Source organism: Oncorhynchus masou, chromosome 18 (genome assembly GCF_036934945.1).
Source record: "Oncorhynchus masou masou isolate Uvic2021 chromosome 18, UVic_Omas_1.1, whole genome shotgun sequence".
NCBI lineage: Eukaryota > Metazoa > Chordata > Actinopteri > Salmoniformes > Salmonidae > Oncorhynchus > Oncorhynchus masou.
Window position 1 is genome coordinate 15,298,987 of NC_088229.1, and position 25,716 is coordinate 15,324,702.

The 25,716-nt window shown below is 45.5% G+C and overlaps 1 pseudogene; it reads right to left on the bottom strand.

The window, feature by feature from the left end:
• Window positions 1-774: 774 nt before the first annotated feature.
• Window positions 775-25,507, bottom strand: LOC135504041 (calcium-binding and coiled-coil domain-containing protein 1-like; annotated as a pseudogene).
• Between the last annotated feature and the right edge of the window lie 209 nt (window positions 25,508-25,716).

A 25,716-nucleotide genomic window follows, 5' to 3' on the forward strand; every position in this document is an offset into this window, starting at 1 on the left:
CTGTATCTATAAATGACATTATGTTATCATGAGATTCCTTAGTGTACAAGTCTTGTAACATCTGTATCTATAAATTACATTATGTTATCATGAGATTCCTTAGTTTACAAGTCTTGTAACATCTGTATCTATAAATTACATTATGTTATCATGAGATTCCTTAGTGTACAAGTCTTGTAACATCTGTATCTATAAATGACATTATGTTATTATGAGATTCCTTAGTTTACAAGTCTTGTAATATCTGTATCTATAAATGACATTATGTTATCAAGATTCTTGTTTACAAGTCTTGTAACATCTGTATCTATAAATGACATTATGTCATCATGAGATTCCTTAGTTTACAAGTCTTGTAACACATCTATAAATGTATCTATAAATGACATTATGTTATCATGAGATTCCTTAGTGTACAAGTCTTGTAACATCTGTATCTATAAATGACATTATGTTATCATGAGATTCCTTAGTTTACAAGTCTTGTAACATCTGTATCTATAAATGACATTATGTTATCATGAGATTCCTTAGTTTACAAGTCTTGTAACATCTGTATCTATAAATGACATTATGTTATCATGAGATTCCTTAGTGTACAAGTCTTGTAACATCTGTATCTATAAATACATTATGTTATCATGAGATTCCTTAGTTTACAAGTCTTGTAACATCTGTATCTATAAATGACATTATGTTATCATGAGATTCCTTAGTTTACAAGTCTTGTAACATCTGTATCTATAAATGACATTATGTTATCATGAGATTCCTTAGTGTACAAGTCTTGTAACATCTGTATCTATAAATGACATTATGTTATCATGAGATTCCTTAGTTTACAAGTCTTGTTTGCCAGACTGATGATGCTTGGCTGAAGAAGAGACTATTCATTTCCCAATGTGTTATTTAGGCACAAATGTAGAACTGCATCACTCTAAAGCAGAGCTTTGAGCAAACCATGTACAATACTAGTCTAATAAAACTGATAATCTAGAAGTACTTCTTCTATAACAAATACATTGATTTAGCTTTAAAACCAAACACTGATTTAAGGTTCAAAGGTGGTATGATGTATGCTCTTATTGCAGGGACTCTACTGCTACCAGCCTGCAGGAGCAATAGCTTTATGTAGATGAGGATAGAATATATTATGAGATTAATAAAAACATGAGAGAACATTAAAATGTCACTCCGACCACTCTAACTACCATTCTGCTCTACCATTCATCTTGATTAATCTCTCTATAACCAAACTTCCCCCGATGGTTTTTCCCATTTCAGATGCTTCTCTGTCTGTAATTATCCTCTCAACTAGCACTAGGACAGCATTAATAAAGCAAGAATCAAATAATAATGAAGAACAGAAAGTGCTTATAATATAAAATCTTAGGATTGAATATGAGGAAAATCATGTTATGTGTCAGTACTTTACAATGATTCTTCTAATATAGTTGTAGTGTGTTTCAATAACTATAATTACAGTATTCTGAAGAGGTAAAAGTTTTCTGCGCAGACAGAAAAGTTAAAAGCAACTTTTAGATTTGAAATGGAGAGAACTGTGAATAAAAACAACCAGATTACTATGAATATACTGTAACAAATAAATGCAATGTTTTTCATCGTTCTTTTCTAGGAGACGAAACGTTGAAACAATTATAGAGTATTTCTTTCTGGCTCGACCGAAATCAGAGAGGGAGCCTTTAATAACTGACTTGTGTTAATTAGTGACCTGTCATGATGTCTCATAAAGTGACACAATCCATAAAGCTCACGACATCAACTCCTTCTGCAACTGAAATAACCCTGTTATAAAACATTACTATTTCAAATCGAATTAACCCTTTAAAATGTCAAATGTTTTTTACGCTTTATAACAGTCCTATGTCAGGTCGTAACTACGATTTCAGCTATTACGACAGGTATTATGTCATTCTCAAGACCAGGTTAAGTATATTGGGGGCAACACAACAGCCTTAAAGTCATACGCCAAAGAAAGAGTTCATATAAAATGTAAAAGCAAATTGCATATTAACATAGTTTGTCAAGAGTAGAGGTGAGTTGTAGTGTGTGTGCTTGTGTGCTGAATGGCAAGTTAAAGTAATGGCCAAACAGCCAGTGCTGGTGTAGATCTGATCCCGCATCGCCATTCTACCACTGAGAGGTATCAGCCAGGTCACTGGATGGCAGGGAACAACCAAGAAAGGTAAGGTGATGAACAATCAATCAATCAAATCTTCATCTTTATCGTCACAATTGCTAAATGTGTAGTGGAGTCAAGGCACAGCAGAACTGTAGAAAAGGAATGTAATATGAAAAGAAAGAGGTGAGAGATGGAGGGAGGGAGGGAGAAATATAGAGGGAAAGGGTGGGAGAGAGCTTTAATGATGCTGAAAATTGGCCCGTGACTGCGGTACTAGCCTGTAGACAAATCATTGCTACAGCCTGCTGTCAACGAATCTGTCCCCTTGTTCTCCCTTATCCCCTCCCTCACTCCCTCCTTGCGTCACTCACTGTGTCTTACACTGTCTTACACCATCTCTTTCTCCTCCTCCTCCTCACCCTCATTCAAATTATTTTACGACCTGATATTGAAAACTTCCATCTATGCGAGCCATACTCAGCCTATCATCGTAAATACCATCCCTGTGTGTGTGTGTGTGTGTGTGTGTGTGTGTGTGTGTGTGTGTGTGTGTGTGTGTGTGTGTGTGTGTGTGTGTGTGTGTGTGTGTGTGTGTGTGTGTGAGAATGACAGTACAGTGTGGTGTGTGTGTGTGTGTGTGGAGAATGACAGGAGTGGGTGTGTGTGTGTGTGTGTGTGTGGGGGGGGGGGGAATGACAGGACTGTGTGTGTGTGTGGGGGGGGGGGGTGGAATGACAGGACTGTGTGTGTGTGTGTTACCTGAGGACAGTGGTCTCAGGCAGCAGCAGAGCTGTCTCGTCTCCAGAGCTGTGTCCTCCACATAGGGCTGTGTCACCCTCCTCCTCCTGCACACACACACACACACACACACACACAAATACACAAATACACACACAAATACACACACACACACAAATACACACACGCACACAAATACACACATGCACAAATAGAGAGAGAGCAGCAAGGCACACATGTAATAATCATATACATGTCCAGCAATAAGCCATAATAGTGTAATAAGCCACAATAGTGTAATAAGCCACAATAGTGTAATAAGCCATAATAGTGTAATAAACCACAATGGTGTAATATGTCATTATAGTGTAATAAGCCATAATAAGCCATAGTCATGTAATAAACCACAATAGTGTAATATGTCATTATAGTGTAATAAGCCATAGTCATGTAATAAGCCACAATAGTGTAATAAGTCATTATAGTGTAATAAGTCATAATAGTGCAATAAGCCACAATAGTGTAATAAGCCATAATAGTGTAATAAGTCATTATAGTGTAATAAGCGTGTGTGTGTGCGTGCGTGCGTGTGTGTGTGTGTGTGTGTGTGTGTGCGCATGTAAGAGCATCTGATACTGTCTCTTACCGACTCAGAGCTGTGTGTCAGGGTATCTTCTGATTGCCTTGGCAACAAAAGGGGGCGGGCTGGCTGATGACTACGCCCCCTCGGGAGAGGGGCCGTGACATATCCCTGGGGGAGGAAGGGGGGGTGGAGGGGAGCAGGGAGTCAGGCTGGGCCTGGGGGTCACACAGGCTGTAGTGGGCCAGAGGGCGGGAGGACAGAGAGGTCTGGCGGGGGGGCTGCAGGGCCTCAGGGTTTTCATCCACAGAGTCAGACAGAGAACTGTCAGGGAGACCTGTCAGACACACAGAGTGGAAAACAACAGTGTTAAGTGATCAACAGAGCACGGCAAGGGTCAGGAGTTCTCCCTGGAGGGGAAAAACTCCTGGCTCTAGTCTCCGTATCTACCTCATGATAGGTTCAATTAATCTCAGATTCTATTTGGTGTAGAAATATAATTTCTTGTTGTGACAGCCCACAGATCAAATGAGCACTGCTGTATTGCTGTACATACAGCTCAGTGTTAGGGCAGGTCCACAATGTTTTAGTGTGGGTGTGTCCGCTCATTGGTGGGGGCGAACACTGCAGCGCTCCACTTGGCGTCTGCCACAGCCTCCATCCTCTGTTCCACCTGACGCATGTACTCCATCAGGTCCTGTACAGAGGAGAGCAGCGACCTGTCAGACACTCATCTACACACACAACTGTTATCCCAACATAACCCCTAGCCTCTACACCTCTAGACACATAGGAATTATTATCTGTGTGTGTGTGTGTGCGTGTAAGTGCGTGTGTGTGCGTGCGTGTGTGTGGGTGCGTGTCTCCCTCCCCATGGCAGAAGGACAGAGAGCGTCTGGAGTAATGGGTAGGGGATAGCAGTTGATTCAGAAATGTGAATGTATGTGGACAGTGGGAAAGGGAAATGGTGGTTGAAGTGTTGGACAGGTGTAGAGAAGGGGTCCTGCCTGTTTCTCCAGCAGCAGCTCTTCCTTCTCCTTCTGGGCCACCCTCAGACTGGCCTTCAGCTCCTGGAGCTCCCTGCGTGTCTCACTCAGCTGCACCTGCAAGGGGCAGTCATCAATAGCAGGAGTCATATACTGCTATACACAGCCTGATCAGCAGCACAGCACATCATAAGTAATCAAAGAGACTAGTTTTTCCAGTTTGAAGGTTTCAGCATGTTGACAGAAATATATAGTAACCCAAAATAAAGTATTTTATCGGAATCAAACCCACAATCTTGGAGCTGCATGTACTATAGAGGACACATTTCAGTATCAGTGGAGGCTGCTGATGGGAGGACGGCTCATAATAATGGCCGAAATGGGGTCAATGGAATGGAATCAAACATGTTTTTAGGTGTTTCATATGTTTGATACCATTCCATTGACTCCATTTCGGCCATTATTATGAGCCGTCCTCCCATCAGCAGCCTCCACTGGTGTGTATAGAGAGTTGATTTTGATTTCCAAGTTTGTTGGTGTATCTAGTCATATCTGTAGATGTTGATTTCCATGTTGTAGAGTAGGTGTTTACCCGGTTACAGTCCTTCTCTCTTCCCAGCTCCACTTCCACCTTCTCTCTCTCCATCCTCTCTTCCTGAAGCTTCTCCTCAATCCGCTGCATCTCTCCAATCAGCTTCTCCAGACGCTCTCTGTCCTTCTGCCAGGGTGAGAAACATACCGTTAACATTTAGTCATTTAGCATATGCTCTTATCCAGAGCGACTTACAGGACCAACTAGGGTTTAAGTGCCTTGCTCAAGGGCACATCGACAGATTTTTCACCTAGTAGGCTCAGGAATTCGAACCAGCGACGTTTCGGTAACTGGCCCAACACTCTTAACCACTAGGCTACCTGCTGCTAGGCTACCACACAGTCAAAAGAATGTTGATATGTTATTTTGCTGCTAAGACATTCTGCTACTTGCATTCAAGGTGAATGACTACTTGAGTAATCCAATTCATATGATTAGGTCCATCCATATGATTATTCCTGTCTGCAGTGGTTTGTCCTACCGAAGTGGTACGCTGCAGGCTCTGTCTCTCCTGGGCCCAGTGTGCTCTGCCCTCCCTCAGAGTCAGGTTGGCGTCAGCTAGCTGCAGGGTGAGCTGTGCCGCCTGGAGCCTGGCCTGGTGCACCTCTGTCTGGCCCTGGTCCCTCTGGGCCACCAGAGCACACAGCTCTTCCTTCAGGCCCTCAGCACCACGCTCGCTGGCCCCCTGACGCTCACGCAGGCCCCACATCTCAGCCAGGGAGGCCTCGCTCTCCGCCTGATAGGAAAGATGAGAGGAGGGTGAGAGTGGGATGCCATGACAGTTCAACAACAATAACATGGTTTTGTTAGATGACTGGTGAGGCCATGGGACATTGGGTACTTTCCTGTTGCATTGTCTTTAATCACCCTCACCACTCCCTATCCAACTTCCCATCCCTATTCTTTTAACCAGCAAAGTTTGCAATGTTGGTTAAAATAAACTCAACAGCAGTGTTTGTGTTAGATGACTGGTAAGGACAAGGGACAGCAATGTGTACTGAGCAATGTGTACTGTTCCTGTTGCATTGTCTTCTGTTCTTTCCCCTCCCAATCCCTTACATCCTCTTATTAACTGGACTTATCTCTCTCTGGGTGGTGCCAGTCTCGCCTATTTGCTCTGTGCTGTATTCAGCCTGTGTGTGAGGGTGGTGATGGTGTGTAAGGGTGGTGCTAGTCTCGCCTGTTTGCTCTGTGCTGTATTCAGCCTGTGTGTGAGGGTGGTGATGGTGTGTAAGGGTGGTGCTAGTCTCGCCTGTTTGCTCTGTGCTGTATTCAGCCTGTGTGTGAGGGTGGTGATGGTGTGTAAGGGTGGTGCCAGTCTCGCCTGTTTGCTCTGTGCTGTATTCAGCCTGTGTGTGAGGGTGGTGATGGTGTGTAAGGGTGGTGCCAGTCTCGCCTGTTTGCTCTGTGCTGTATTCAGCCTGTGTGTGAGGGTGGTGATGGTGTGTAAGGGTGGTGCTAGTCTCGCCTGTTTGCTCTGTGCTGTATTCAGCCTGTGTGTGAGGGTGGTGATGGTGTGTAAGGGTGGTGCTAGTCTCGCCTGTTTGCTCTGTGCTATATTCAGCCTGTGTGTGAGGGTGGTGATGGTGTGTAAGGGTGGTGCCAGGCTCACCTCTTTCCTCTGTGTCATGTTGAGTCTGTATGTGAGGGTGGTGTTGGTGTGTAAGGGTGGTGCCAGGCTCACCTCTTTCCTCTGTGCCATGATGAGTCCGTGTGTGATGGTGTGTAAGGGTGGTGCCAGGCTCACCTCTTTCCTCTGTGCCATGATGAGTCCGTGTGTGAGGGTGGTGATGGTGTCCCGTAGCTGCAGGGCGTGTGTGAGGGTTGTGATGGTATCCCGTAGCTGCAGGGCGTGTTTGAGGGTGGTGATGGTGTCCCGTAGCTGCAGGGCATGTGTGTCTCTCTGGGCCAGGGAGCTCCTCAGACCCTGGAACTCAGCAGACAGGCTCCGCAGTTCCCCCTCGGTCTGCTCCAGCTTGAGCTGAGGAAGACACAGGGAGAGAGGAAGAAGAGGAGGATGAGGAGTTTGGGATCAGACATGATGTGTGGTTAGGGTTTGGGCACAAAATGGCTGCTATAATTCACCCAGGTAAGACACTACACATTGGTAGTGAAAAACAATTAGAAAAGCACTAAATAAATTCAAGTCATTATAGTACCTGCAGAACTTTTCTCTCTTTCTCCTCCTCCATCATTTGAACTGCTTGCTTTTTGTCCCTCTCCTTCATCCTACACACAGAGACAGAGTTAGCGTTAACCAGAGAATAGTTTAAGAATAACAAGCACACAGATAAAAAGATAAGAGATTGAGGGAGACGAGGAAAGAGAGATAAAGACAAAATGTCTAACTTTTGTGAGTGTAATGCTTAATGTACTATTTTTTGGTTTATTTCACTTCTGTGTATTATCTATTTTACTTGCTTTGGAAATGTAAACATATTTTTGCAGAGAGAGAGAGAGAGAGAGAGAAAGAAAGAGAGAGAGAGAGAGAGAGAGAGAGAGAGAGAGAGAGAGAGAAAGATCAAAAGAAGGATTGAGATTGAGGTTGATGGAGAGAGAGAAAGATCAAAAGGAGGGTTGAGATTGAGGTTGAGGGAGATCGTGAAAGTCTCTGACCTCTCCAGCTCAGTCTCTCGTTCCACAGCTTTCAGAGTAAGCGCTTTAATGTCATCCTCCAGCTCTCTGATTCGCTGATTGTTGGCTGCTTTCTTGGCCAGTATGGAACTCTTCTCCTGACTCTTCTCCAAGGCCTCCCCTGACGCCTCCACCTGCTGTAATGGGGGAGAGAGAGATGACGGGAGAGAGAGACAAAGGGAGAGAGAGAGAAAGGGAGAGAGAGAAAGAGCAAGAAATAAAGAGGTGTATAAAATCTACAGTTGAAGTCGTAAGTTTACATACACTTCGGTTGGAGTCATTAAAACTCGTTTTTCAACAACTCCACAAATTTCTTGTTAACAAACTATAGTTTTGGCAAGTCGGTTAGGACATCTACTTTGTGCATGACACAAGTCCTTTTTCCAACAATTGTTCACAGACAAATTATTTCACTTATAATTCACTGTATCTCAATTCCAGTGGGTCAGAAGTTTACATATTCTAAGTTTACTGTACCTTTAAACAGCTTGGGAAATTCCAGAAAATTATGTCATGGCTTTAGAAGCTTCTGATAGGCTAATTGACATCATTTGAGTCAATTGGAGGTGTACCTGTGGATGTATTTCAAGGCCGACCTTCAAACTCAGTGCCTTTTTACTTGTCATCATGGGAAAATCAAAAGAAATTAGCCAAGACCTCAGAAAAAAATGTAGACCTCCACAAGTCTGATTCATCCTTGGGAGCGATATCCAAACACCTGAAAGTACCACGTTCAACTGTACAAACAATAGTTTGCAAGTATAAACACCATGGGACCACGCAGCCGTCATACTGCTCAGGAAGGAGACGCGTTCTGTCTCCTAGAGATGAACGTATTTTGGTGCGAAAAGTGTAAATCAATCCCAGAACAACAGCAAAGGACCATCTGAAGATGCTGAATGAAACAGGTACAAAAGCATCTATATCCACAGTAAAACGAGTCCTATATCGACATAACCTGAAAGGCCGCTCAGCAAGGAAAAAGCCACTGCTCCAAAACCGCCATAAAAAAAACAGACTACGGTTAGCAACTGAACATGGGGGCAAAGATCGTACTTTCTGGAGAAATGTCCTCTGGTCTGATGAAACAAAAATAGAACTGTTTGGCCATAATGACCATCGTTATGTTTGGAGGAAAAAGGGGATGCTTGCAAGCCGAAGAACACCATCCCAACCGTGAAGTACGTACTTCCGGCGCCGACAGAGATGGCCGCCTCGCTTCGCGTTCCTAGGAAACTGCAGTTTTTTGTTTTTTACGTGTTATTTCTTACATTGGTACCCCAGGTCATCTTAGGTTTCATTACATACAGTCGAGAAGAACTGAATATAAGAGCAGCGTCAACTCACCATCAGTACGACCAAGAATATGACTTTCCCGGAGTGGATCCTGTGTTCTGCCTTCCACCCAGGACAATGGAATGGATCCCAGCCTGCGACCCAAAACAATGACGTCGTAAAAGAGGCAAACGGAGCGGTCTTCTGGTCAGGCTCCGGAGACGGGCACATCGCACGCCACTCCCTAGCATTCTACTCGCCAATGTCCAGTCTCTTGACAACAAGGTTGATGAAATCCGAGCAAGGGTAGCGTTCCAGAGGGACATCAGGGACTGTAATGTTCTTTGCTTCACGGAAACATGGCTCACTGGAGAGACGCTATCGGAGTCGGTGCAGCCAGCTGGCTTCTCCACGCATCGCGCCGACAGAAACAAACATCTTTCTGGTAATAAGAGGGGCGGGTGCGTATGCTTTATGATTAACGAGACGTAGTGTGGTCACAACAACATACAGGAACTCAAGTCCTTCTGTTCACCTGATTTAGAATTCCTCACAATCAAATTTCGACCGCATTATCTACCAAGGGAATTCTCTTCGATTATAATCACAGCCGTATATATTCCCCAGACACATCGATGGCTCTGAACAAACTTTATTTGACTCTTTGCAAACTGGAATCCACATATCCTGAGACTGCATTCCTTGTAGCTGGGGATTTTAACAAGGCTAATCTGAAAACAAGACTCCCTAAATTGTATCAGCATATCGGTCTCAACCTTTAAGTCTTTACTGAAGACTCATCTCTTCAGTGGGTCATATGATTGAGTGTAGTCTGGCCCAGGAGTGGGAAGGTGAACGGAAAGGCTCTGGAGCAACGAACCACCCTTGCTGTCTCTGCCTGGCCGGTTCCCCTCTTTCCACTGGGATTCTCTGCCTCTAACCCTATTACAGGGGCTGGGTCACTGGCTTGCTGGGGCTCTCTCATGCCGTCCCTGGAGGGGGTGCGTCACCTGAGTGGGTTGATTCACTGATGTGGTCATCCTGTCTGGGTTGGCGCCCCCCCTTGGGTTGTGCCGTGGCGGAGATCTTTGCGGGCTATACTCAGCTTTGTCTCAGGATGGTAAGTTGGTGGTTGAAGATATCCCTCCAGTGGTGTGGGGGCTGTGCTTTGGCAAAGTGGGTGGGGTTATATCCTTCCTGTTTGGCCCTGTCCGGGGTGTCCTCGGGTGGGGCCACAGTGTCTCCTGACCCCTCCTGTCTCAGCCTCCAGTATTTATGCTGCAGTAGTTTATGTGTCGGGGGCTGGGGTCAGTTTGTTATATCTGGAGTACTTCTCCTGTCCAATTTGGTGTCCTGTGTGAATCTAAGTGTGCGTTCTCTAATTCTCTCCTTCTCTCTCTCGGAGGACCTGAGCCCTAGGACCATGCCCCAGGACTACCTGACATGATGACTCCTTGCTGTCCCCAGTCCACCTGGCCGTGCTGCTGCTCCAGTTTCAACTGACCTGAGCCCTAGGACCATGCCCCAGGACTACTTGACATGATGACTCCTTGCTGTCCCCAGTCCACCTGGCCGTGCTGCTGCTCCAGTTTCAACTGTTCTGCCTTATTATTATTCGACCATGCTGGTCATTTATGAACATTTGAACATCTTGGCCATGTTCTGTTATAATCTCTACCCGGCACAGCCAGAAGAGGACTGGCCACCCCACATAGCCTGGTTCCTCTCTAGGTTTCTTCCTAGGTTTTGGCTTTTCTAGGGAGTTTTTCCTAGCCACCGTGCTTCTACACCTGCATTGCTTGCTGTTTGGGGTTTTAGGCTGGGTTTCTGTACAGCACTTTGAGATATCAGCTGATGTACGAAGGGCTATATAAATAAATTTGATTTGATTTGATTTGATTTGATTTGATTGCGCAACCAGTGCTGGTAAAACCCTGGATCATTGTTATTCTAACTTCCGCGATGCATATAAGGCCCTGCCCCGCCCTCCTTTCGCAAAAGCTGACCACGACTCCGTTTTGTTGCTCCCTGCCTACAGACAAAAGCTAAAACAAGAAGCTCCCACGCTGAGGTCTGTTCAACGCTGGTCCGACCAATCTGATTCCACGCTCCAAGACTGCTTCCATCACGTGGACTGGGATATGTTTTGTATTGCGTCAAACAACAACATTGATGAATACGCTGATTCGGTGAGCGAGTTCATTAGAACATGCGTTGAAGATGTCGTTCCCATAGCAACGATTAAAACATTCCCAAACCAGAAACCGTGGATTGATGGCAGCATTCGCGTGAAACTGAAAGCGCGAACCACTGCTTTTAATCAGGGCAAGGTGACCGGAAACATGACCGAATCGCAATTCAACGGCTCAGACACAAGAGGTATGTGGCAGGGTCTACAGTCAATCACGGATTACAAAAAGAAAACCAGCCCAGTCACGGACCAGGATGCCTTGCTCCCAGGAAGACTAAATAACTTTTTTGCCCGCTTTGAGGACAATACAGTGCCACTGACACAGCCCGCAACCAAAACGTGCGGACTCTCCTTCACTGCAGCCGAGGTGAGTAAAACATTTAAACGTGTTAACCCTCGCAAGGCTGCAGGCCCAGACGGCATCCCCAGCCGCGCCCTTAGAGCATGCACAGACCAGCTGGCTTGTGTTTTTACGGACATATTTAATCAATCCCTATCCCAGTCTGCTGTACCCACATACTTCAAGAGGGCCACCATTGTTCCTGTTCCCAAGAAAGCTAAGGTAACTGAGCTAAACGACTACCGTCCCGTAGCACTCACTTCCGTCATCATGAAGTGCTTTGAGAGACTAGTCAAGGACCATATCACCACCACCCTACCTGACACCCTAGACCCACTCCAATTTGCTTACCGCCCAAGTAGGTCCACAGACGATGCAATCTCAAACACACTGCACACTGCCCTATCCCATCTGGACAAGAGGAATACCTATGTGAAAATGCTGTTCATCGACTACAGCTCAGCATTTAACACCATAGTACCCTCCAAACTTGTCATCAAGCTCACACTCAACGTCAACAAAACTAAGGAGATGATTGTGGACTTCAGGAAACAGCAGAGGGAACACCCCCCTATCCACATCGATGGAACAGTAGTGGAGAGGGTAGTAAAGTTTTAAGTTCCTCGGCGTACACATCACAGACAAACTGAATTGGTCCACTCACACAGACAGCATCGTGAAGAAGGTGCAGCAGCGCCTCTTCAACCTCAGGAGGCTGAAGAAATTCGGCTTGTCACCAAAAGCACTCACAAACTTCTACAGATGCACAATCGAGAGCATCCTGTCGGGCTGTATCACCGCCTGGTACGGCAACTGCTCCGCCCACAACCGTAAGGCTCTCCAGAGGGTAGTGAGGTCTGCACAACGCATCACCGGGGGCAAACTACCTGCCCTCCAGGACACCTACACCACCCGATGTCACAGGAAGGCCATAAAGATCATCAAGGACAACAACCACCCGAGCCACTGCCTGTTTACCCCGCTATCGTCCAGAAGGCGAGGTCAGTACAGGTGCATCAAAGCTGGGACAGAGAGACTGAAAAACAGCTTCTATCTCAGACAGTTCTATCAGACTGTTAAACAGCCACCACTAACATTGAGTGGCTGCTGCCAACACACTGTGTCACACCCTGGTCAAAGTATATTGTGTTTGTCTGCATTTATTTGGTCAGGCCAGGGTGTGACATGGGTTTTTTGTGGTGTGTTTTGTCTTGGGGTGTCTAGCATAGTCTATGGCTGCCTGAGGCGGTTCTCAATCAGAGTCAGGTGATTATCGTTGTCTCTGATTGGGAACAATATTTAGGCAGCCATATTCTTTGAGTATTTCGTGGGTGATTGTTCATGTCTCTGTGTTTGTTGTCACCAGATAGGCTGTATAGGTTTTCGCGTTCCGTTTGTTGTTTTTTGTATAGTTAGTTATTTCATGTCGAGTTCCTTTTTTCATTAAAGAACATGAATAAGCACCACGCTGCATTTTGGTCCGCTTCTCCTTCACCAGACGAGAACCATTACAGAATCACCCACCACAACGGGACCAAGCGGCGTGGTAACAGGCAACAGCAACAGCAGGAGCAACAAAGAGAGGAATGGACATGGGAGGACGAATTGTTCGGAGAAGGACCCTGGGCTCAGCCTGGAGAATATCGCCGCCCCAAAGAAGAACTGGAGGCAGCGAAAGCGGAGAGGCGCCAGTATGAGGAGGCAGCACGGCGACGCGGTTGGAAGCCCGAGAGTCAGCCCCAAAAATGTATTGGGGGAGGGGCTCAGGGAGAGTGTGGCAGAGTCATGAGTCAGACCTGAGCCAACTCTCCCTGTTTATCGTGAGGAGCCAAGGAGGAGACCAGATCCAGAGCCGGTGTTGGAGGTGAGCGAAGCAGAGACTGTGAAGGAGTTAATGGGGAAATTGGAGGAGAGAGTAATGAGGGAGTTGCTGTGTTGGTGTTTTAAGCATGGAATTTGCCCGACGGAGCGTGTCGGGGATTTGATGGCACCTGGGTCAGTGCTCCATACTCGTCCTGAGGTGCGTGTTAGTCGGCTGGTGAAGATGGTGCCAGCCTCACGCACCAGGCCTCCTGTGCACCTTCCTAGCCTTACACGTCCTGTGCCAGCACTGCTCTCAATATCTCCAGTAAGCCTTCACGGTCTAGCCCATCCTGTGCCACCTACACACACCAGCCCTCCGGTGGCAGCTCCCCGCACCAGGCTTCCTGTGCGTGTCTTCGGCCCAGTACCACCAGTGCCAGCACCACGCATCGGGCCTACAGTGCGCCTCGCCTCTCCAGCGCTTCCAGAGCCTTCCTCCTCTCCTGCGCTGCCGGAGTCTCCCGCCTGTTCAGCGAAGCCAGAGCCTTCCTCCTCTACAGCGCTGCCGGAGTCTCCCGCCTGTTCAGCGCAGCCAGAGCCTTCCTCCTCTCCTGCGCTGCCGGAGTCTCCCGCCTGTTCAGCGCTGCCGGAGCGTTTCTCCTCTCCTGCGCTGTCGGAGTCTCCCGCCTGTTCAGCGCTGCCAGATCCTTCCTCCTCTACAGCGCTGCTGGAGTCTCCTGCCTGTTCAGCGCAGCCTGAGCTGCCAGTCTGCATGGAGCAGCCAGATCTGTCAGTCTGCATGGAACAGCCAGAGCTGTCAGTCTGCATGGAGCAGCCAGAGCTGTCAGTCTGCATGGAGCAGCCAGAGATGTCAGTCTGCATGGAGCAGCCAGAGCTGCCAGTCTGCATGGAGCAGCCAGAGCTGACAGTCTGCATGGAGCAGCCAGAGATGACAGTCTGCAAGGAGCTAACAGTCTGCAAGGAGCTGCCAGTCTGCAAGGAGCTGCCAGTCTACAAGGAGCTGCCAGTCTGCAAAGAGCAGCCAGTCTGCAAGGAGCTGCCAGTCTGCAAGGAGCCACCAGAGCTGCCAGTCTGCAAGAAGCCGCCAGAGCTGTCAGTCTGCATGGAGCAGTCAGAGCCGCCAGTCAGCATGGAGCAGCCAGATCCGTCAGTCTGCCAGGATCCGCCAGTCAGCCAGAATCTTCCAGATCTGCCAGTCAGCCAGACTCTTCCAGATCTGCAAAGAGCTGCCAGACTCTTCCAGATCTGCCAGTCAGCCAGACTCTTCCAGATCTGCCAGTCAGCCAGACTCTTCCAGATCTGCCAGTCAGCCAGACTCTTCCAGATCCGCCAGTCAACCAGACTCTTCCAGATCCGCCAGTCAACCAGACTCTTCCAGATCCTCCAGTCAGCCAGGATCTGCCAGAACCGCCAGCCTGCCAGGATCTGCCGGATCCAACTACCTGCCTGAGCTTCCTCTCAGTGCTGAGCTTCCCCTCAGTCCCGAGCTTTCCCTCAGTGCTGAGCTTCCCCTCAGTCCCGAGCTTCCCCTCAGTCCCGAGCTGCCTCAGTCCCGAGCTGCCCCTCAGTCCAGAGCTGCCCCTCAGTCCAGTGGGGTTCTGGGTGAGGACTACTAGGCCATGGTCGGCGGCGAGGGTGGACTATCTTAGGACGCGAGGAGGAGGGACTAAGACATTGATAGAGTGGGGTCCACGTCCCGCGCCGGAGCCGCCACCATGGACAGACGCCCACCCGGACCCTTCCCTATTGTTTTGATGTGCGTCCGGGAGTCCGCACCTTAGGGGGGGGGATTCTGTCACGCCCTGGTCAAAGTATATTGTGTTTGTCTGCATTTATTTGGTCAGGCCAGGGTGTGACATGGGTTTTTTGTGGTGTGTTTTGTCTTGGGGGTGTCTAGCATAGTCTATGGCTGCCTGAGGCGGTTCTCAATCAGAGTCAGGTGATTATCGTTGTCTCTGATTGGGAACCATATTTAGGCAGCCATATTCTTTGAGTATTTCGTGGGTGATTGTCCCTGTCTCTGTGTTTGTTGTCACCAGATAGGCTGTATAGGTTTTCACGTTCCGTTTGTTGTTTTTTGTATAGTTAGTTATTTCATGTCGAGTTCCTTTTTTCATTAAAGAACATGAATAAGCACCACGCTGCATTTTGGTCCGCTTCTCCTTCACCAGACGAGAACCGTTACACACTGACTCAACTCCAGCCACTTTAATAATGGGAATTGATGGGAATTGATGTAAAATATATCACTAGCCACTTTAAACAATGCTACTTAATATAATGTTTACATACCCTACATTATTTATCTCATATGTATACGTATATACTGTACTCTATATCATCTACTGCATCTTTATGTAATACATGTATCACTAGCCACTTTAAACTATGTCACTTTGTTTACATACTCATCTCATATGTATATAGGCTGTATAGGTGCGGCAGGGTAGCCTAGTGGTTAGAGCGTTGGACTAGTAAATGAAAGGTTGCAAGTTCAAATCCCTGAGCTGACAAGGTACAAAATCTGTCGTTCTGCTCCTGAACAGGCAGTTAACCCACTGTTCCTAGGCCGTCATTGAAAATTCTTAACTGTCTTGCCTGGTTAAATAAAGGTTAAAAAAATTATATATATATACTGTACTCGATTGCATCTTGCCTATGCCGCTCTGTACCATCACTCATTCATAAATCTTATGTGTATAAGGTAGTAGCTTTGGAATTGTTAGCTCGTTGGTTATTACTGCATTGTCGGAACTAGAAGCACAAGCATTTCGCTACACTCGCATTAACATCTGCAAACAAATTTTGATTTGATTTGGCAGCAACATGTTGCTTTGCTGCAGGAGGGACTGGTGCACTTCACAAAATAGATGGCATCATGAGGGAGGGAAAATTATGTGGCTATATTGAAGCAACATCTCAAGACATCAGTTCAGTTAAAGCTTGGTCGCAAATGGGTCTTCCAAATGGACAATGACCCCAAGCATACTTCCAAAGTTGTGGCAAAATGGCTTAAGGACAACAAAGTAAACGGTATTAGAGTGGCCATCACAAAGCCCTGACCTCAATCCTATAGAAAATGTGTGGGCAGAACTGAAAAAGCATGTGCGAGCAAGGAGGCCTACAAACCTGACTCAGTTCCACCATCTCTGTCAGGAGGAATGGGTCAAAATTCACCCAACTTATTGTGGGAAGCTTGTGGAAGGCTACCCAAAACGTTTGACCCAAGTTAAACAATTTAAAGGCAATGCTAATAAATACTAATTGAGTTTATGTAAACTTCTGACCCACTGGGAATGTTATGAATGAAATAAAAGCTGAAATAAATAATTCTCTCTACTATTATTCTGACATTTCACATTCTTAAAATATAGTGGTGATCCTAACTGACCTAAGACAGGGAATTTTTTACTAGGATTATAAATGTCAGGAATTGTAAAAAACTGAGTTTAAATGTATTTGGCAAAGGTGTATATAAACTTCATACTTTAACTGTATATATTCTATAAAGTATGGTATCCTGAACCTCCTTGTAGATGGAAATGCACATTAGACCTGCAAATGTACTCCTGCTGTTTTGGCATTTAGCATTACAAGATCATTTACATCTGGGGTTTGTGATCTTGTCTATCTACGTCAAATCACATTTTACACAGACACTGGGGCTACTTGGACATAATCAAACAACCTTGGCATGGACATTAACCCTGTCTTGTAATGTTACATTACCTCCTGCCTCCTCTCCATCTCTTCCATCCTGTCTCTGCTCTCTTGCAGCTCTTCCTTCAGCTCAGAGATGTTCCTCTCCAGCTGCTCACGTCCTCTGTCCCAAGCCTCTCTCGCCTTCCTGTACTTCTCCTTCTCTCTCTGCTTCATCCTTTCTGCCCCCTCCCGCGCATGGATCAATTCGGCCCGCTCACGCAGACACTCTTGCAGGCGACTCTGATCGAGAGAGAGAAAGAGAGAAAATGAGTCCCCCTAAAACATGATCAATCTGGATCTCCATCTCTTTGGAACAGTGTATTGATTACCACCTCTGTTTATACATTTTATCCACTTTCATTCATATCCAATTTCATTCACTTTCTCTAGAAGTGAAACATGGAAATATGTACTTCCCTTTACTGTCCTCCCTCTCCCCCCTGCTCAGACTTCCTCTCTGCCCACCTGCAGTAGCTCAGCACTAGCTACAACGAGCAGCATTTTGATCCCCCTCCCCCTTAACTACACCCCCCTCCTCCTCTCTGCTCACCTGCAGTAGCTCAGCACTAGCTACAACGAGCAGCATTTTGATCCCCCTCCACCTTAACTACACCCCCCCTGCTCCTCTCTGCTCACCTGCAGTAGCTCAGCACTAGCTACAACGAGCAGCATTTTGATCCCCCTCCCCCTTAACTACACCCCCCTCCTCCTCTCTGCTCACCTGCAGTAGCTCAGCACTAGCTACAACGAGCAGCATTTTGATCCCCCTCCCCCTTAACTACACCCCCATCCTCCTCTCTGCTCACCTGCAGTAGCTCAGCACTAGCTACGACGAGCAGCATTTTGATCCCCCTCCCCCTTAACTACACCCCCCCACTTCTCCTCTCTGCTCACCTGCAGTTGCTCAGCACTAGCTACGACGAGTAGCATTTTGATCCCCCTCCCCCTTAACTACGCCCCCTCCTCCTCTCTGCTCACCTGCAGTAGCTCAGCACTAGCTACGACGAGCAGCATTTTGATCCCCCTCCCCCTTAACTACACCCCCCCATCCTCCTCTCTGCTCACCTGCAGTAGCTCAGCACTAGCTACGACGAGCAGCATTTTGATCCCCCTCCCCCTTAACTACACCCCCACTTCTCCTCTCTGCTCACCTGCAGTTGCTCAGCACTAGCTACGACGAGCAGCATTTTGATCCCCTCCCCTTAACTACACCCCCTCCTCCTCTCTGCTCACCTGCAGTAGCTCAGCACTAGCTACGACGAGCAGCATTTTGATCCCCCTCCTCCTTAACTACACCCCCCCTCCTCCTCTCTGCTCACCTGCAGTAGCTCAGCCCTGGGTACAACCAGCAGCATGTCAGTCCCTCCCTCCTCTCCGTGGGCTCCTTCCTCCAGGGTGACCAGGTCTTCCAGAGGCTTGGGGGCACTGAAGGTAAACTGGGGGCTGGCAGAGCACACCTCTCCCTTCCCATCCACGTACACAAACTGGTACTGTTGGGAACTGGGCTTGGGCAGGTAGGAGGCTGCAAGAGGGAGGGAGGAGTAAAGGGAAATGGTCAGTGGAATATTTAACTAGATGTCTACATGCTTATCCTCTTAGATGTAATGGCAAAATGTAGATTTACGCCTAAATAGACATACCCAAAAGTAACTGCTATTCATGTGTAATTACATGATTCTGACATGCCAAAACAGGGTATATTTGGTAAGAAGACATCTGGGAGATTATGAGGAAATGATCAGAAGATAGATAGGAGTAACGTAGTTCAGAATACACAAGATCAAGCACACACAAAATAATATATATATATATATATATTTTTTTTTTGTAATCTTTCATTAACAAGCTATGACTGAATTATTAATGCCCAGAGCTGGAAACACATCAGATGGCTTCCACAACATGTGAACAATATAGGAAAAAATGGGATTGATAGACCTCAGAACTGGAAATGGGCAAATGTTTTAGTAAGTGGTGTCAGGTGTGTTCACGGGATGTTTCCAAGTGTCCGTTTCCAAGTGCAATACACAAACGCTATTTGTTCAGTATGAAAACACAATTTCTACCATATCAACCCTACTCAAACATTGTGTTATGTAGTATCCAGGCTACATTCAAGTGTCCTTTCAACCTCACCAAAGTGTCCGAATGTGGTAATTGCACACTGGATGAACCTAAAAGTTATTGTTCAGTATAAAAACAGAATTTCTACAACACCAACCTCTCTCAAACAATGTGGTGGTGTCGGTGGAAATACAGGGGATATCCAAGTGTTTCATCATATTTTTCATGTGCAAAGGTATAGTCACTCTGTGGATGTTCAATGTTTTCATTAAGTCACACATCATCAGATAGCATTGGCAATAGGCTGGATTTGTTCCTTCCAACCTAAAGGTTTCATTTCATACCTCCCCATGTATCTATAACTTAAACACAGACCAAATGGAAGCTTACCTTGTAAGATGTTTGCTGTTTGGTGAAAACCTTGTGTTAAATAAACATTTTGACTCTCGGGGTTGGTGATCAATAACAGTAGGTCACTGGCAGACAAATAAGACATCCTCATGATCTGTGGAGTCCCGGCTTTCGATGTGTCTCGCGTATTCCGGGTTTATTTTGTTTATGCTTCACAACATAAACCGGAATGAAATGAGGTAATCTGCTCGGCCTGCCCTTTTACATTAGTATGCCCATGGATTACAGCCAACATCCACACTGAGCTAAGGGCTAGAGCTGCAACTTTCAAGGAGCAGGACAAACCCGGAAGCTTACAAGAAATCCCATTATGCCCCCCGACAAACCATTAAACAAGAAAAGTGTCAATACAGGACAAAAAACTAATCCTATGACACCGGCTCTGACACTCGTCGGATGGGGCAGGGCTTGTAAACCATTACAGATTACAACGGGAAGCTACACTTATCACAACATAAAGCCTGTAAACTGCTGTGAGGACACTTATCACAACATAAAGTCTGTAAACTGCTGTGAGGACACTTATCACAACATAAAGCCTGTAAACTGCTGTGAGGACACTTATCACAACATAAAGTCTGTAAACTGCTGTGAGGACACTTGTCACAACATAAAGTCTGTAAACTACTGTGAAAACACTTGTCACAACATAAAGTCTGTAAACTACTGTGAGGACACTTGTCACAGTGAAAAAACTACTGTGAGGACACTTGTCACAGTGTAAAAGTAAACTTACTGTGAGGACACTTGTCACTGTAAATGTAAAGTCTGTAAACTACTGTGAAAACACTTGTCACAACATAAAGTCTGTAAACTACTGTGAAAACACTTGTCACAACATAAAGTCTGTAAACTACTGTGAGGACACTTGTCACAGTGTAAAGTCTGTAAACTACTGTGAAAACACTTGTCACAACATAAAGTCTGTAAACTACTGTGAGGACACTTGTCACAGTGTAAAGAAAAGGACACTTGTCACTTGTCACAACACAAAGTCTGTAAACTACTGTGAGGACACTTGTCACAGTGTAAAGTCTATAAACTACTGTGAGGACACTTGTCACAGTGTAAAGTCTGTAAACTACTGTGAGGACACTTGTCACAGTGTAAAGTCTGTAAACTACTGTGAGGACACTTGTCACAGTATAAAGTCTGTAAACTACTGTGAGGACACTTGTCACAGTGTAAAGTCTATAAACTACTGTGAGGACACTTGTCACAGTGTAAAGTCTGTAAACTACTGTGAGGACACTTGTCACAGTGTAAAGTCTGTAAACTACTGTGAGGACAGTTGTCACAGTGTAAAGTCTGTAAACTACTGTGAGGACACTTGTCACAGTGTAAAGTCTGTAAACTACTGTGAGGACACTTGTCACAGTGTAAAGTCTATAAACTACTGTGAGGACACTTGTCACAGTGTAAAGTCTCTAAACTACTGTGAGGACACTTGTCACAGTGTAAAGTCTGTAAACTACTGTGAGGACACTTGTCACAGTGTAAAGTCTGTAAACTACTGTGAGGACACTTGTCACAGTGTAAAGTCTGTAAACTACTGTGAGGACAGTTGTCACAGTGGAAAGTGGAAACTACTGTGAGGACACTTGTCACAGTGTAAAGTCTGTAAACTACTGTGAGGACACTTGTCACTCTGTATTCACCCCTGCTGTAATGTAATGTATGGTTGGTTATTCAGTCTGGTCTGGTCTTTGTACCATTGTCTCTCTCATCCTCATTATTCAAGCTCCTACTTCTTAAAGGAATTGATTCAGAGCCGGACAAAGACTTATTTAAATTCAAACAGGGAAGGAAAGTGAGAGTGAGCAAGAGAAAGAGAGAGAAGGTGAAAGAGAGAGAGAGCGAAAGAGAGAGAGAGAGAGAAAGAGCAAAAGAGAGAGAGAGAGCGAAAGAGAGAGAGAGAGAGAAAAGAGAGAGAGAGAGAGAGAGAGAGAGAGAGAGAGAGAGAGAGAGAGAGAGAGAGAGAGAGAGAGAGAGAGAGAGAGAAAGAGAGAGAGAGCGAGAGAGGGAAACAATCTGATCATCTCCTTTTTATAACACAATGTAACTTATTGAGTCCTTTCTCTGCTTTAAATATCATTCACGAGCCTACAGTACCATCGAACAGGCTAATTCAATTTACTGAAAGATCAATTCAAAGTTAGAGCTTTTCCTTACAACCTTGGCAGAGTATGAATGTTGTGAAATACAGATCTATACCAACACACTGTTGAACGCTCTCACACTTTTATTAAGTGTGGATATCTATCTTTATTTCATTACTTTATACCCAAACCTGTAAATTACTGGATTTATGTATGCTATAGTCTCTGAACAGAGTATAAATGTTGACCAGGCACACTGTCAGAAATAGAGGAAGGGTTTGAAAAGAGAGCAGTACCCTGGAAATGGACACAGCAGTTGACATCTGTGCCCTCCTGGTAGCCTGCCGGCGCCAGGGCCCAGACAAAGGTGTGGTAGTCTTTCACTGACGACCATCCCACCTGAGGGAGTCAGCGGAGAGAGAAGAGAGAGAGAGATCAACATTGAGAGACAGAGAGAGACGACAAGGGGACAGGGGGATAGACAGGGAGGCACACACGTAAACACACAACAATTCTGGTTGTTAATACATCAAGAATAGTTTTGCATTCCACTTTATTTACACTCAACAGAGTCTGCCACTCCTCACACTCAGTTTTCAGTTATCAGGTTAACTTTCAGGTTAACTTTACCTTGAAGAGTCCGACCCAGTCATGGCTGGCCCAGGTGTGTTGTGAGCTGACACTGTAGTGGCACTCCACATGGCTCTGAGGGAAGTAGCTACTACCCACATTCCTAAACTCCACCCTCCAAGCCTTCTCCATGGCAACACAGTAACACAGGTAGACTGGCGAACACATGTGGGGATACATGGTAAAGGGAGAAAAAATACAGTCAGGCATCCCTTTTATTTCACAATACGTATAACCCCAAATAAATGAGTCAAACACTTTTACATACTTGACCTGCACTTGATTGAAATGTTTGATAAGACAGAACCAATAGAGTAGTCACAAAAGTGAAATCTTCAAGCTAAATTAAGCACACCTCAAATAATTTATAATATTTTACCTACAGTATATATTTGTCTGGAACTCAAGGACCTGTTCAGAGGAGCACATTGAGAAGTAGAGGTGACTGCTGTGAAACAAACGGCTGAGAGAGAGAGAGGTGCACTCTGGGAGTGTTTGTTCAATGTAAGTGGATCTCTTCAATGAGCATATGGAGGTCATGTAGAGGCATAGGGGAAAGACACCCCCAACATCCTGACACCCTCAGCACCCATGACACCCCCAGCCCTCTGACCCCCAAGTCCCCAACCACCCTAGCCTCCTGATCCCCCAGATACCTGACACCCCTACACCCTGACAAACCCAGCACCCTGATCCCCCAGAATCCTGACACCCCCTACACCCTGACAGACCCAGCACCCTGACCCCCCAGAATCCTGACACCCCCAACTACCTGACACCCCCAGACCCCCCTAAAACCCCCTACACCCTGAACCCCCAGCTGCCTGACACCCCCAGTGACACCCCCATCCCTGACACCCCCATCCCTGACACCCTCAGCCCTGACACCCTCAGCCCTGATACCCCCAGTACCCTGACACCCTCAGAAACCCCCAGTACCCAGACACCCAGCCCGGACACCCCCAGTCCCTGACACCCTCAGCCCTGACACCCCCAGTCCCTGACACCCCCAGTCCCTGACACCCTCATCCCTGACACCCTCATCCCTGACACCCCCAGACCCCTGGGCTACTAACACCTTGATGACAGTGAGGCCCATAACCACCATGATTCATTACCTCTACTACATGACAACACACACACAAAGACACTCTGCCAAATGCCAACAACACTGTCACAGACTATTTATTTCAGCCATCGCCCAATGTCTTATTGTTATTGTTCACCACTCTAGTCATGTGTCGACATACATATAGCCTTACAGTTGACTTCATGCTTAAAAAGTCAACAGCTACGTGGGACTTCAATTGCACTCTAAGCATGCAGACTGCAAAGCTGAAAGCTCAACCACCCTAATCATTTCACACAGTTAGGCATAATCTAGTATTGAGGCCGAGACACAGTAGCCAACAGGAAAGGTGCTATACAGTTCACTATTGTGCTGGCATAAATCAAATCAAATGTTATTTGTCACATGTGCCGAATACAACTGGTGTAGTAGACCTTACAGTAAAATACTTACTTACAAGCCCTTGACCAACAATGCAGTTTTAAGAAAAATAAGTGTTAAGAAAGTATTTACTAAAATAAAATGAAATAAAAAATATAAATACATTTAAGACAAAAAACTAGACAATAAAATAAACAGTAACCAGGCTATATACAAGGGGTACCGGTACTGAGTCAATGTGCGGGGGCACAGGTTAGTCGATGTAATTTAGGTAATATGTATATGTAGGTAGAGGTAAAGGTGACTATCTTTAGGATTACATGACTCAGTCTAAATCCCAGTAATACAATGTAACCTCAAATGAACAGAATAAACAGGGACATTGTAATAGAGAACGGTATGGAGCAGTAGGTCTATTTCTAACTTGTATTTGACTAAATTATTCTCCATATTACAGAGATTACAAAAGGTAAATAGTGAGTCTTGAGAATAATGTTTATATACTGTTTAACCCACTTCATATGTATATACTGTATTCTAGCCACGGCCTGTACTATATAACTACACCTGCACACACTTTTTCTATTCATATACTGTCTATAATGTCTATACACACCATCATATACATATTTATTTATATTCCTGACTCTGACATTTCTCGTTCTAATATTTCTATATTTCTTAAATCATTTATTTTTATTTTTGGATTTGTGTGTATTGTTTTGTATTGTTAGGTATTGCTGCACTGTTGGAGCTAAGCATTTCACTACACCTTCAATATCTGCAAAATATGTGTACAAAACGAATAACATTTGATTTGAATGTGTATCAGGTAATACCACGTCTATAGGCCATGTATAACCCATTAAGAAGCACAACAAAAACATCCTGTATTATTCCACCTGACAAGAGCATTTGCGTTATGTTTATTTTGTTAGAAATTAACAAAAGTCCACAAATAATACAATGTGTGCTTAAAAAACTAATTATTTTACTATATAAGATAAAACAAAAAATACCTCTAAACTGTGTGAGTGTTCAAATAACACCGCAGGAGATGAGTGTACAAGACAAGGCCCAGTAGCCTAGCAGCAGTAGCCTCCAGTGTACGCATTACATTTACATTTAAGTCATTTAGCAGACGCTCTTATCCAGAGCGACTTACAAATTGGTGAATTCACCTTCTGACATCCAGTGGAACAGCCACTTTACAATAGTGCATCTAAATCATTTAAGGGGGGGGGGGGGTGAGAAGGATTACTTATCCTATCCTAGGTATTCCTTGAAGAGGTGGGGTTTGCATTAGACCAGTGGTTCCCAAATAGGGGCACTAGGATCCCTGGGGGTACTTGGCCTAACCACAGGGGGTACTTAAGAAGACTTGTGAGATCATTGGCCTACTGGTAATAATGCACATGAGGGACATGAGGGGGTACTTCAGGGCTACTGCGGGTAAAACAAAATTCAGTTGGTTCTACAGTAAATGAAAAAGGTTGAGAGCCATTGCACTAGACTGGTTCGTACATAATAAACTGTCTTTATGCGCAAAAGCAATAATAATCATGACCATCGGGCCCGTTAACCGATCTCACCGTAATCTGAAATAGAAAAGAAAACTTGTGCACCAACAACAAATACTTGTGCGTTAGCATCACTAAATAAGACAATAAGTTAGTTTTCCTTTGTCTGCAGAGGGAGAACTCTACGCAGATACAGATCGACAGAGTTTCTTCTACTGAGACGTACCTTATTCTGGCCTTTTTGGTATCCAATTGAGCCGTCACTATCAGAAAACGGTGTCAGAAAACAATGATTTTAAAGATGCATAACGGCGTCTCTTTGGCTCAACTGTTCCACTAACCTAGAACAGTAACATACACACATGCATCACAGAGTGGTGGTGTGTTTGCTGTATTATGGGAACTGATGTTCTTTATTACTGACTGAAGCATAGATGAGAATCTAGAGATTATAGAATAAAACTACAACCCCCAAACACAGATGAGACGCTTGAAGATACATAACGTTCTACTGTAATTTGATGCTTGTAGCGTCCA